This window comes from Triticum urartu, chromosome 6, assembly GCF_003073215.2.
Source record: "Triticum urartu cultivar G1812 chromosome 6, Tu2.1, whole genome shotgun sequence".
NCBI classification, from domain to species: domain Eukaryota; kingdom Viridiplantae; phylum Streptophyta; class Magnoliopsida; order Poales; family Poaceae; genus Triticum; species Triticum urartu.
This window is the reverse complement of record NC_053027.1, coordinates 138,429,639-138,445,214: the sequence shown is the minus strand read 5'-3', so window position 1 is coordinate 138,445,214 and position 15,576 is coordinate 138,429,639.

The following is a 15,576-nucleotide window of genomic DNA, read 5'->3' as shown; positions in this document are numbered from 1 at the left end:
TGTATTTTGATGCCATGTTTGGGTGCTGTAGCATGTTCATCTCGTTGCATTTAGATGGCTACTTGCTGTAAATCGCAGATCGTGGTCATATTTGAATCGCTTGCCATTTCCAAACCGTAACTCCGATTCCGGCGTTCTTTATATCATTTTCAAGCGACTTCATCTCATCTTTTCAGTGGACACTTGGATTCCCAGGTTGAGGCCAGGTTCATGCATCCCTTGTCAAATCTTGCATATGCATCCCGCATCGCATCCCGCATAGCATATCATCTTTGCATCATATTGTTTGATCCTTGCACGTGGTTGATTGTGTCCTTGTTGCTTGTTTGTCTTGTTTGGGTAGAGCTGGGAGACGAGTTCGCTAACGAGGAGCCCGTTGAGTTTGCTTTCGAGGACCCAGTCAACTTTGACAACTGTGCAGGCAAGATGATCATACCCTCGAAATCACTACTATCTTTGCTATGCTAGTTTGCTCGCTCTTCTGCTATGCCAATGCTACGATGCCTACCACTTGCTTTCAAGCATCCCAAATTGCCATGTCAAAACCTCTAACCCACCATGTCCTAGCAAACCGTTGATTGGCTATGTTACCGCTTTGCTCAGCCCCTCTTATAGCGTTGCTAGTTGCAGGTGAAGATTGGAGGCCGTTCCTTGTTGGAACATTATTTACTTGTTGGGATATCATTATATTGCCATGTTATCTTAATGCATCTATATACTTGGTAAAGGGTGGAAGTCTCGGCCTCTCGCCTAGTGTTTTGTTCCACTCTTGCCGCCCTAGTTTCCGTCATATCGGTGTTATGTTCCCGGATTTTGCGTTCCTTACGCGGTTGGGTTATAATGGGAACCCCTTGATAGTTCGCCTTGTTTAAAGCTTTTCCAGCAATGCCCAACCTTGGTTTTACCATTTGCCACCTAGCCTCTTTTCCCTTGGGTTTCCGGAGCCCGAGGGTCATCATATTTTAACCCCCCCGGGCCAGTGCTCCTCTGAGTGTTGGTCCGACCGAGTAGACTGCGGGGCCACCTCGGGGCAACTTGAGGGTTGGTTTTACTCGTAGGATGTCTCATCTGAGTGTGCCCTGAGAACGAGATATGTGCAGCTCCTATCGGGATTTGTCGGCACATTCGGGCGGTGTTGCTGGTCTTGTTTTAACCTGTCGAAGTGTCTTGAAGAACCGAGATACCGAGTCTGATCGGAACGTCTTGGGAGGAGGTCTATTCCTTCGTTGACCGTGAGAGCTTGTCATGGGCTAAGTTGGGACTCCCCTGCAGGGATTTGAACTTTCGAAAGCCGTGCCCGCGGTTATGGGCAGATGGGAATTTGTTAATGTCCGGTTGTAGATAACTTGAATATTAACTTAATTAAAATGAATCAACTGAGTGTGTTACCGTGATGGCCTCTTCTCGGCGGAGTCCGGGAAGCGGACACGGTGTTGGAGTAATGCTTGCACAGGTTGTCCTCTAGTTTCTCGCTCGCGCTTTGCCTCCTCTTCTCGCTCTCTTTTGCGAATAAGTTAGCCACCATATTTTTGCTAGTCGCTTGCTGCAGCTCCACATATTTACCTTGCCTTACCTATTAGCTTAAATAGTCTTGATCGCGAGGGTGCGAGATTGCTGAGTCCCTGTGGCTCACAGATTACTATTACACCAGATGCAGGGCCCGATGATTCCGCTCCAGGAGACGCGCTTGAGCTCAAGTGGGAGTTCGACGAAGACTCTCAACGTTACTATGTTTCCTTTCCTGATGATCAGTAGTGGTGCCCAGTTGGGGGTGATCGGGACCGTGTCGCATGTTGGGTTATCTTTTATTTTGGCGCCGTAGTCGGGCCATGAGTGTTTGGATGATGTAATGTTATTTATGTACTTGATTGACGTGGCGAGTGTAAGCCAACTATGTTATCTCCCTTTATTATTGATATTACATGGGATGTCGTGAAGATTGCCTAACTTGCGACATATGCCTTCAATGCGATTATGCCTCTAAGTCGTGCCTCGACACGTGGGAGATATAGTCGCATCGAGGGTGTTACAGTTTGCTGTGAGCAAACTGAGCCGGTTTGTTTCCAAACCGGGTGATGTACATTGGCATGTTGTTGAGAGAGTTATGCGCTATCTGAAAGGTACTATGAACTATGGACTTCACTATACCGGATACCCGTCGGTACTTGAAGGGTATAGTGATGCGAATTGGATCTCTGATGCTGATGAGATGAAGGCCACAACTGGGTATATATTTACTCTTGGAGGTGGCGCTGTTTCCTGGAAGTCTTGCAAGCAAACGATCTTAACGAGATCGACAATGGAAGCAGAATTAATGGCATTAGACACATCTAGTGTTGAAGCGAGATGGCTTCGAGATCTTTTGATGGACTTGCCATTGGTTGATAAACCGGTTCCGGCTATCCTTATGAACTGTGACAATCAGACTGTCATCACCAAGGTGAAGAGTTCAAAGGACAACATGAAGTCCACCAAACACATAAGAATGAGATTAAAAGCTGTCAGAAAATTAAGAAACTCCAGAGTGATAGCGTTGGACTATGCCCATACGGCTAAGAATCTGGCAGATCCCATTACAAAAGGGCTATCACGTGTTGTGATAGATAATGCATCGAGGGAGATGGGTATGAGACCCACATGAGTTGCCATGGTGGTAACCCAACCTATGTGATCGGAGATCCCGTGAACTAGGACCTGGGAAAACAAGCCAGTGGTGAACTGAGGAGAGTAACTATACTAACCCACTCCGTTGGAGATGCAATACTCTCGATACTGTATGGTAGGACGACTACGGTCTTAATGTGTTCCAAAGCTTATAAAAGCAAGATGTTATCCTACAGAGCGATCTTTGGAGGAACACACCTATATGAGCCCGACTGCTGGTCACGGTCTATGAGATTGGGGTGATCTCTAGTAAGCTCATGAATAGGCCAGGAGTGTGACTTATATGCTCCACCCGAGGGGTCAGCCTTCGGCAGCCTAGTACTAGTAAGACATGTAGTGAAACTTCTTTACGCCAAACTGACAATTCAAGGCATAGTCCATTGTTCAGTTGTGAAGGAGTGTAGCCACTTGTTCTAGGTGAAGTTCAACCTTAATAGGTCTTCACTGAAACACTGGTATATCGAAACAGCAATTGGAACAGAGGACACAATGGGCCCTCGAGATCTGGTGGGGGATTGCTGAAATCTGAGATGGTCTCTAGGCCCATATTGCAATTTCTGAAAAATCTCTAAGGGCCCATGTGGGTTATATGGCACTAGGTGTAGTGGGAAGTTTAGTCCCACCCCGGAAGTGGAAGGAGAGTTGGAGTGGTTTATAAGGGTTTCTCTTCTACATGCTATTGGAGCTTGAGAAGAGAAGAGGCCCTCGCGCACTCCTCCTCCGCCGCCCGCCTCGTCACGACGCGCCGCGGGTTGCGGGATTGAGCCGAGCCGAGCTCACACCTACACGCTTATTTTTGCCAGTCACTAACGGAGAGTTTTCTGACAGCTGGGCCACGATCTCAGACGTCGGATCGTGGGCTGTCACGGACTCGGACGTGGGTCGAGCCCACATCTCTCCACGCAGCTGCGCCTATAAGTATGCGGTGTCTCCTAACCCTAGCCACCACGAACAGACCACATCTGCTCACGCGCACGCCCACCGTCGTTCCTTTGCTGCTGCTCACGCGCACGCCCACCGTCGTTCCTTTGCTGCTGCTGCCGCCGGTGACTCCATCCCGTCCGCCGCGTACACGGTCGACGGGAGAGCAGGTCTTCGAAACCACGCCCTTCTGGCTCCTGTACGGGGTGAGGGGCGAATAGGTTTTTGGGCAGCGATTACGCGACTGCTCGCTTCCGATTGTCTACTTCCTCTGCGTCCGCGTCGCCTTCATCATCACCATGTCCACCGACGCCGACCGTGCCGCCGTCGAGAAAGCTGAAGCCGACAAGAAGGCCGCCGAGGACGCCGCTGCTGCCACCAAAGCCGCGGCCTCTGCGTGGCCTACTGGAGGGTATAACTCGTTTATCCCGCTCCTGATTATTTTCATATTAGTAGTACTAGCAGTGTGTGTAGATTTGTCTACTGTTTGCTTAGTACGTGCATGTTTAGATCAGAGTCAGTACGTCATCAACTTAGTCAATGCCATGCTAGTGATTTACTCATGGATTAATTTAATCGAGAAATTGCCTATTTACTCAACAATCCAAAAACCTATTATGTGTAGGAATTTCTCGGCAAGTGGCTTTGCCGCTGCACTGAAACCGGATAAGTTTACCGGTACATACTTCAAGCGTTGGCAGACTAAGACCACGTTATGGCTCACGGCTATGAACGTGTTCTGGGTCACCGGTGTATCCACGGGAACGATTGCTCCTGAACAGGAGAAGGCGTTCAAGGAGGCTACCGTTGTGTTTCTCGGAGTAGTTCTTAGCGTGATCGGAGATAAACTGGTCGACGCATATTTACATGTGCATGTCGCCAAGGACTTGTGGGAGGCGCTCGAATCTAAATTCGGGGCCGCCGATGCAGGGAGTGAGATGTATATTATAGAGCAGTTCCACAATTACAAGATGGTTGAAAACTGTCCTATATTGGAGCAGGCTCGTGAGATAATATGCATTGTTAAGGAACTTGAGCTTCTCAAGTGCGAGTTACCGGGCAAGTTTGTCGCGGGCTGCATAATCGCTAAGCTCCCTAATTCCTGGAGGAACTTTGCCACCACTCTGAAACATCAGAGGTGTGAATTCTCTGTGGAAGATGTCATTGGCCATCTGAGTGTTGAGCAGAATTCGAGGGCAAAAGACTCGCACGGAAAAGGGGCCGAAGGGACTTCTGTTGCCAACATGGTGAACTAGAAGAACTTCAACTCCCACAAGCCCAAGGGAAAGAACGGTGTCCAACACAATACCGACTTTAAGAAGAAGGGTAAGAAGACCTTCAAGAAGAACAAGAAGGACGAGGGTTGCTTTACTTGTGGTTCGGTTGAACATTGGGCCAACAAGTGCCCGAACAAGTACAAGAAGCCAGGACAGGACTCCAAGTCTGTCAACATGATTGTGGGCAACAATGAGAATGGTGCATCTGGGTACGGTAATTTATTTACTGTTTTTTCAGTGTTTCAACCCAACGATTGGTGGGTGGACACAGGTGCAGGTGTTCATGTGTGCGCTGACATTTCATTGTTCACTTCTTACCAGGTCACAGGTCACGGGTCCGTATTGATGGGGAATGGCGCGAGTGCTTCTGTTCATGGTGTTGGCACGGTCGATCTGAACTTTACTTCTGGAAGGATCATGCAGCTGAAGAACGTGCAGCATGTCCCCGCCATCAAGAAGAATCTCGTTAGTGGCTCCCTTCTATGTAGAGAAGGGTTTAAGTTCGTTTTCGAGTCTAATAAATTAGTTGTTACAAAATATGGACTCTTTTTTGGAAAAGGTTATGAGAGCAGAGGGATGTTCCGCCTTTCCCTCGCAGATTTTTGTAATAAAGTCGTGAACCATACACATTCGAATGTTAATGAATCTGAAGTTTGGCATTCACGTCTTTGTCACATTAGTTTTGGTGTTATGATGCGGCTAGCCAAGTTGGATTTAATCCCGAGTTTCACTTTAGCCAAAGGTTCTAAGTGCCTTCCATGTGTGCAAGCTAAGCAACCTCGCAAGCCTCATAAGGCCGCGGAGGAGAGACACCTGGCACCATTAGAACTCATACATTCTGATCTTTGCAAGATGAATGGTGTGTTGACTAAAGGTGGAAATAGATACTTCATGACATTGATAGATGATTCCACTAGATATTGCTATGTGTATCTGTTAAATACTAAAGATGAGGCTCTACACTACTTTAAAATCTATAAGGCAGAAGTTGAAAATCAACTTGAAAAGAAAATTAAATGAGTCCGGTCAGATCATGGTGGAGAGTACTTCTCGAGTGAGTTTGATTCCTTCTGTGCGGAACACGGCATTATTCATGAGAGGACGCCTCCCTATTCACCCCAGTCAAACGGGGTTGCCGAGCGGAAAAACCGTACACTAACTGATTTGGTTAACGCCATGTTAGATACATCGGGTTTATCCAAGGCATGGTGGGGGGAGGCTATATTGACGGCATGTCATGTCCTGAATAAAGTTCCGACAAAGGATAATGAGATCACTCCCTATGAGAAATGGGCAAAGAGAAGGACGACACTCTCGCACTTGTGCACTTGGGGCTGTTTGGCGAAAGTCAACGTGCCGATCCCCAAAAAGCGTAAGCTTGGACCCAAGACTGTGGACTGCGTTAATTTGGGCTACGCTAAGAACAGCGTTGGCTATAGATTTCTAGTAGTGAAATCTGAGGTACCTGACCAGAAGGTCGGTACAATTATGGAGTCTAAGGATGCTACATTCTTTGAGGATATTTTTCCTATGAGAGATATGCAAAGCACTTCTAGACAGGAATCCGAGGAGACTCCTGAACCTGCCATCCCTATGGAATATTATGAACAAACACATGATGGAAATCCTGAGGAGGATGACGAGGAAACCCTTGGTAGGGGCAAGAGACAAAGGACTGCAAAGACCTTTGGTGATGATTTCTTCATGTACCTCGTGGATGATACTCCCACTTCTATTTTAGAAGTGTATGCCTCTCCAGAAGCTGACTACTGGAAGGATGCGGTCCGTAGCGAGATGGATTCCATCATGGCTAACGGGACATGGGAGATCACTGACCGTCCCTATGGTTGCAAACCACTGGGATGTAAGTGGGTGTTCAAAAAGAAGCTTAGGCCCGATGGTACGATTGAAAAGTACAAGGCTAGGCTTGTGGCCAAGGGCTATGACCAGCAAGAAGAGGAAGATTTCTTTGATACCTATTCACCTGTGGCTAGACTGACCACCATTCGAGTATTACTCTCGTTGGCGGCCTCACATGGTCTTCTCGTCCATTAGATGGATGTTAAGACGGCTTTTCTAAATGGAGAGCTAAAGGAGGAAATCTACATGCAACAGCCTGATGGCTTTGTGATAGATGGTCAGGAAAGAAAGGTGTGTAGGTTGATAAAATCTTTATATGGCCTGAAACAAGCACCTAAGCAATGGCATGATAAGTTTAATACAACTCTGGCATCTGTTGGTTTCATTGTTAATGAGGCTGAAAAATGTGTATACTATCGCCATGGTGGGGGCGAAGGAGTTATACTGTGCTTGTATGTTGATGACATACTGATATTCGGAACAAACCTCAAAGTCATTGAGGAGGTCAAATCGTTTCTATATCAGAACTTTGAGATGAAAGACCTTGGTGTGGCTGATGTTATCTTGAACATCAAGCTACTGAGAGATAATGAGGGTGGGATCACACTTCTGCAATCCCATTACGTTGAGAAGGTGTTGAGTCGATTTGGATATTCGTACTGCACACCATCTCAAACACCATATGATCCTAGCGTATTGATTCAAAAGTCCAAAGGCATGGCTAAAGATCAATTGAGATACTCTCAAATCATTGGTTCACTGATGTACCTAGCAAGCGCAACGAGGCCTGACATCGCGTTTGCTGTGAGCAAACTGAGCCGGTTTGTTTCCAAACCGGGTGATGTACATTTGCATGCTGTTGAGAGAGTTATGCGCTATCTGAAAGGTACTATGAACTATGGACTTCACTATACCGGATACCCGTCGGTACTTGAAGGGTATAGTGATGCGAATTGGATCTCTGATGCTGATGAGATGAAGGCCACAACTGGGTATATGTTTACTCTTGGAGGTGGCGCTGTTTCCTGAAAGTCTTGCAAGCAAACGATCTTAACAGGATCGACAATGGAAGCAGAATTAACGGCATTAGACACATCTGGTGTTGAAGCAAGATGGCTTCGAGATCTTTTGATGGACTTGCCATTGGTTGATAAACCGGTTCCGGCTATCCTTATGAACTGTGACAATCAGACTGTCATCGCCAAGGTGAAGAGTTCAAAGGACAACATGAAGTCCACCAAACACATAAGAATGAGATTAAAAGCTGTCAGAAAATTAAGAAACTCCGGAGTGATAGCGTTGGACTATGTCCATACGGCTAAGAATCTGGCAGATCCCTTTACAAAACGGCTATCACGTGTTGTGATAGATAATGCATCGAGGGAGATGGGTATGAGACCCACATGAGTTGCCATGGTGGTAACCCAACCTATGTGATCGGAGATCCCGTGAACTAGGACCAGGGAAAACAAGCCAGTGGTGAACTGAGGAGAGTAACTATACTAACCCACTCCGTTGGAGATGCAATACTCTCGATACTGTATGGTAGGATGACTACGGTCTTAATGTGTTCCAAAGCTTATAAAAGCAAGATGCTATCCTACAGAGCGATCTTTGGAGGAACACACCTATATGAGCCCGACTGCTGGTCACAGTCTATGAGATTGGGGTGATCTCTAGTAAGCTCATGAATAGGCCAGGAGTGTGACTTATATGCTCCACCCGAGGGGTCAGCCTTCGGCAGCCTAGTACTAGTAAGACATGTAGTGAAACTTTACGCCAAACTGACAATTCAAGGCATAGTCCATTGTTCAGTTGTGAAGGAGTGTAGCCACTTGTTCTAGGTGAAGTTCAACCTTAACAGGTCTTCACTGAAACACTGGTATATCGAAACAGCAATTGGAGCAGAGGACACAATGGGCCCTCGAGATCTGGTGGGGGATTGCTGAAATCTGAGATGGGCTCTAGGCCCATATTGCAATTTCTGAAAAGTCTCTAAGGGCCCATGTGGGTTATATGGCACTAGGTGTAGTGGGAAGTTTAGTCCCACTCCGGAAGTGGAAGGAGAGTTGGAGTGGCTTATAAGGGTTTCTCTTCTACATGCTATTGGAGCTTGAGAAGAGAAGAGGCCCTCGCGCATTCCTCCTCCGCCGCCCGCCTCGCCACGCTACGCCTCATCACGACGCGCCGCGGGTTGCGGGATTGAGCCGAGCCGAGCTCACACCTACGCGCTTATTTTTGCCAGTCACTAACGGAGAGTTTTGCAAGCAAACGATCTTAACAGGATCGACAATGGAAGCAGAATTAACGGCATTAGACACATCTGGTGTTGAAGCGAGATGGCTTCGAGATCTTTTGATGGACTTGCCATTGGTTGATAAACCGGTTCCGGCTATCCTTATGAACTGTGACAATCAGACTGTCATCACCAAGGTGAAGAGTTCAAAGGACAACATGAAGTCCACCAAACACATAAGAATGAGATTAAAAGATGTTAGAAAATTAAGAAACTCTGGAGTGATAGCGTTGGACTATGTCCATACGGCTAAGAATCTGACAGATCCCTTTACAAAAGGGCTATCACATGTTGTGATAGATAATGCATCGAGGGAGATGGGTATGAGACCCACATGAGTTGCCATGGTGGTAACCCAACCTATGTGATCGGAGATCCCGTGAACTAGGACCTGGGAAAACAAGCCAGTGGTGAACTGAGGAGAGTAACTATACTAACCCACTCCGTTGGAGATGCAATACTCTCGATACTGTATGGTAGGATGACTACGGTCTTAATGTGTTCCAAAGCTTATAAAAGCAAGATGCTATCCTACAGAGCGATCTTTGGAGGAACACACCTATATGAGCCCGACTGCTGGTCACAGTCAATGAGATTAGGATGATCTCTAGTAAGCTCATGAATAGGCTAGGAGTGTGACTTATATGCTCCACCTGAGGGGTCAGCCTTCGGCAGCCTAGTACTAGTAAGACATGTAGTGAACCTTCTTTACGCCAAACTGACAATTCAAGGCATAGTCCATTGTTCAGTTGTGAAGGAGTGTAGCCACTTGTTCTAGGTGAAGTTCAACCTTAACAGGTCTTCACTGAAACACTGGTATATCGAAACAGCAATTGGAACAGAGGACACAATGGGCCCTCGAGATCTGGTGGGGGGTTGCTGAAATCTGAGATGGGCTCTAGGCCCATATTGCAATTTCTGAAAAATCTCTAAGGGCCCATGTGGGTTATATGGCACTAGGTGTAGTGGGAAGTTTAGTCCCACCCCGGAAGTGGAAGGAGAGTTGGAGTGGCTTATAAGGGTTTCTCTTCTACATGCTATTGGAGCTTGAGAAGAGAAGAGGCCCTCGCGCATTCCTCCTCCGCCGCCCGCCTCGCCACGCCACGCCTCGTCACGACGCGCCGCGGGTTGCGGGATTGAGCCGAGCCGAGCTCACACCTACGCGCTTATTTTTGCCAGTCACTAACGGAGAGTTTTCTGACAGCTGGGCCACGATCTGAAACGTAGGATCGTGGGCTGTCACGGACTCGGACGTGGGTCGAGCCCACGTCTCTCCACGCGGCTGCGCCTATAAGTATATGGTGTCTCCTAACCCTAGCCGCCACGAACAGATCACATCTGCTCACGCGCACGCCCACCATCGTTCCTTTGCTGCTACTCACGCGCATGCCCACCATCGTTCTTTTGCTGCTGCTGCCGCCGGTGACTCCATCCCGTTCGCCGCGTACACGGTCGACAGGAGAGCAGGTCTCCGAAACCACACCCTTCTGGCTCCTGTACGGGGTTAGGGGCGAATAGGTTTTTGGGCAGTGATTACGCAACTGCTCGCTTCCGATCGTCTACTTCCTCTACATCCGCGTCGCCTTCATCATCACCATGTTCACTGACGCCGACCGTGCCGCCGCCGAAAAAGCTGAAGCCGACAAGAAGGCCGCCGAGGACGCCGCTGCTGCCACCAAAGCCGTGGCCTCTGCGTGGCCTACTGGAGGGTATAACTCGTTTATCCCGCTCCTGATTATTTTCATATTAGCAGTATTAGCAGTGTGTGTAGATTTGTCTACTGTTTGCTTAGTACGTGCATGTTTAGATCAGAGTCAGTACGTCATCAACTTAGTCAATGCCATGCTAGTGATTTACTCATGAATTAATTTAATCGAAAAATTGCCTATTTACTCAACAATATTTACGCGTAGTTACCGCGAAAAAGATCGTCAAATGTAGGCATGGCATATCCACTGGAGTCCGAGTCCTATGCTGTGGGCTCGCCCGCTCGCCGCTCCACTAGCTGGAGTCCGAGTTCTATGCTAAGGCACCGAAGCATTGTCCACTAGCTGGTCGGTCTTTTCCATCCGCAGACGCCAAGCCAGTAGCAGCCCACTACGAAACAGTCCTGCATTTTCGAGTGGACCGAGCAAGCTTGTTCTCCCAAACAGTCCTACATTCATGTTGACACGTGGCATCTAGTAAGGCGAGTCTCACGTGAGGAGAGAAAGGAGTATAAGATTTTTTTTCCTAAGTTATTGACATAGCTTTCAATATGTATCTTGCCAATTATTTTTATGTGTACATATTCACAGTAAATTGTGATAAAATTATTGTATAACCATCTTTTACTGATCTGGATATTTCGGTATTTTCATCCAGAGAGATGATCATTTCATCAATAATTACTTCATTAATTTATGATGCACTATGTGCCATAAACGTGATGTCGATAGTTAGGTTAGAATTATTAAAATATTATGAGTATGATGATATACCATATAAATCACATGTCAATAGAGTAATTGTTGTTGAAGCTCTTTTTAAAAGAAAAAATGCCTTAAATTTTTAGATGAGGAGTTTGAGGACTCTTACAAAAAATAAAATTAACCCTTTTACATTACCGACCAATTCTAGAGAACATTTTTTTCTTCAAACATGGTTACTCCATTCGTTTCAAAATAATTGAAGTTATATATTTTGTCCCGAGACAAACTTCATAAAGTCCGCCCGAGTCTATATAAAAGTACATCAACATTACAACATCTATGACACCAAATTTGTTTCATTAGGTTCATGATGACATATATTTTTATATATGATAAATATTTGGTATTTAGGATCTTATTTTATTTTTTATAGACTCTCAAACTTAAAAATGTTAGATTGAGAACAATCCTAAAACTTCAGTTACTTTGGAATGGAGGGAGTACATGATAAATGAATGCATGCATACATCATTGATGTTCCACGCTATGTTTTGGTAAAATAGGGAATTTATATGGTATATCATATATGTAAAAAGATAGTGGGAGTTTTCGCAAAATTAAATAGGAAGTTTTAGGATTGTTCTAGTGGGAGTTTTGGTAAAATAGGAAATTTAAACTTACATTAGTGCAATGCAGATATTTGTTTACTTGTGATGATGTGCTTGGAACGGAGATCATGGGCATTCGGGAGGGCCTTTTGCTTGCGCTACAATGGAGCAATCTACATATCGATGTCGAATTAGACAATCTAGAAGCAGTGAAGATGTTACAAAGTGCAGAAACAAATAGATCAAAATATGCCTTTTTGATAAAGGAGATCAAAAATCTTTTGATCGGGCGTAATTCTTGTATTACTCATATTGTTTGTAGCAAAAATAATGCTAGTAATTTCTTGGCAAATTTTGGACGACCACGATGCCGAACGGTTGTGTGGCTTGGATCCGGTCCAGAAGAACTCCTAGACATTGTTGGTCGTGATTGTAATTCTTGGGTGATTGAGTAATACAAGTATTATCCCACAAAAAAAATATGTAGGTATCGGTAGAAGTGTATTTTTTTAGGGACAGTAGAAGTGTATGTTAAAAAAAAGATAGCGGGAGTTTTCGCAAAAAAAAAGATAGAGAGAGAGGGAGAGAGGGAGAGTCGTGCTTCTGTCTACTTGCTTGTCTTCGTCCATGCCGTGCGTTGTGGAAGGCTGGTTATAGCACTGTTGCGTAGATCCACCCAATGAAACACAGTTGCCGCCATGGAGAACAGTGGCCGGCAGCGGCAAATAGGAAATTGGCAGTCACATCTCACATGGATGCATACATGCCACCGGAGGGGAGGCGTGCGCTTCCCCACGACATCGTCACACCGAACAGTTGCATCTCTGAGCACGCACGCACGAACGTACCCTACCCACACGGCCAGCGGGACGGCTGTTCGTACGTTTGATCAAATCGTCAAGGATGTTTTATGAGTATATCGATAGGGCAGCAGGGGTGTCCCGGCCGTAGCCTTTTGTCCGGAGGTGACTAAGCCTAAGGGGCCAACTCCACCGCACGACCCATTTCTATCCCAAATTGTCCGTTTGTATTTGTTTGTGGTAAAACGAACAAATCGAACGACCCAACGCATGGGAGCATACGGACGTTTCGTCCGATCTATGTCCGCTTTTACCCCATTTACAGACCAAAGTTGCTCTCGGTTTGAGGCCAAAGTGGACAGAAAGCGGACGTCTTCGCGTCCTCGTCGTCCGTCTGTGTCCGCCTCGACCCCACCCGTCACTCTCTTCTTTTCTGTACCTGGCCCACCATACGGACAAAATCCGAACAAAATGGGTATAGATTTAGGGTAGCAGCGTTGGGTGCAACGAGTTTGTGCGGCCTCTGTCCGGCGTTTGTTCTCTCTATTTCTACCCCATGCGGACAAAATCCGGACAAAATAAGTATAGATTTAGAGTCGTGCGGTGGAGTTGGCCTAACAATGCACATAGACATAGAGCTATGTGACGTGCACGGTCATGAGCGGTGGGAGTTTACCAAACCTACAGTACATCAAAAATAGTACTACCCCGTTTACGAAGGAAGATCGTCAAAATGGACCAAACTGGTCATTTTCTGAAACTTAACCACAAAATGATCCTGATCTGAAAATATTTCACAAACAGGCCCTTTTGCATGACGCCCGTGGCTAGAATCTCATTCTAGATGTCACTACCATGGGACCCCAATCTGGGGCGTCATGCAAAAATGGGCCAATTTATGAAATACTTTCATATGGGAGTCATTTTATGTTGAAGTTAAAAAAAGCCAGTTTCGTCCGTTTTCACAGGGAGAACTAAGCAGGCAGCATTGTACATGATGCAGCCGGTCATGTAATAGCCACATCGAGGACGGCACATGCAACAAACTCCCGTGCTTGTACCGCATGCCATCGTTCTTGTAACAAAAATTCTGAGACCTCTGCATTCGTGGAGTATACTCTATAGTATGTTATTAAAGTGGATGTAAAGCACTCAGACTAACAAATCAATAAGCTAATACCATTGCCCGCACAGCCCTTGTCAGGTCTGTGACCATCTCCCAGGTGATATACTTTATCACACCACTTGTTGTCCCTTCGGGCACACTACACAATGTCAACAAGCTGGAGCGGGCATTTCTATGGTCGGGTTTAGACAAGACCATCGGGGCTAAGTGTAAGGTCAACTAGGAGGTGGTTTGCCGTCCAGTTCAGTATGAAGGTCTAGGGGTGTTGAACACTGACAAATTTGCTCGGGCCCTGAGATTGCGCTGGCCTTGGTTTGAATTGAAGGAACCAAGCAAGATGTGGGTGGGCACCGAAAACCCATGCGACAAGGCCGACATTGACTTCTTCTACGCCTCCACCACCATCATTTTGGGGAATGGGGCTAGAACGTCATTCTGGGACTCCCCATGGTTGCTAGGGCGCAAGCCCAAGGAGATTGCACCGCTCATTTACGAGGCCTCCTCAAGAAAAAATTGAAAGGTGCGGGAAGCTATTAAGGACAATGCTTGGATTTTAAAGAGGCCAGACACTGTGGTATCTGTTGACCACAGAAGGGATTTTTTAACCCTTTGGTTGCTTTTACATGATGTCATTCTTGACGAGCACTCCGAGGACGACGTCATCTGGAAGCACACAACTAACGGGCAATACTCGGCCGCCTCCGCTTATAAAGCGCAATTCTTGGGCATGGTTAACTCTCCCATGGAGCAAATAGTATGAAAGGCTTGGGCACCGCCAAAAGTCAAGTTCTTTGCTTGGCTTACTTTACAATACCGAATTTGGACGGCGAATAGATTGGACAAGCGTGGGTGGCAAAACTGTGGTCATTGCCCTCACTAGTGCAGAACCGGGCAATAGCACCGGTTCGTAAGGCCCTTTAGTGCCGATTTGGTAACCGGCGCTAAAATGTAGGCACTAAAGCCCCCCCCCCCTTTAGTACCGGTTCAGCACGAACCGGTGCTAAAGGGCAACCACGTGGCACGAGCCAGCTTCGGGGGCAGGGAGCCCTTTAGTACCGGTTGGTGTCACCAACCGGTATTAAAATGTTGGGGGGGTTTTGGGTTTATGATTTCTTTTTCATTTAATTTTGTGTTTTCCATTTAATTCTTTTTCGTTTGCTGGTATTTTACGATACTACATATTGTACACGTTATGCATATATATAAATAGAATTTCTAGTAGAACCGATCATAATATATATATATATATCATCGAATGTCTCACAACCACCATTAATTAATTCACACATATATACACACATGTATATATATATGCAATTTCTCCTAATTGGTGCCTTCGGAGCCAGTGGCATTAGCCTAGCTAATTGGTGCCTTCGGAGCACGATAACAATTGGAAGTGGTTCATGGGGGTGGTAGCGGGTAATAGTATTCTCCTTTGGGATCTATGACCTGGTCGAGCAAAAATCCCGCTATTTCCTCTTGAATTACTTTTATGCGGTCCTGTGCTAGGAGCTTGTCCCGCACCTCTTTGAACTATTAAGAAGGAGATCAATATGCATGTGTATTAGTTGTGTGACTAGATATCGATAATGGTGTAAAAATTGCGAATAGTG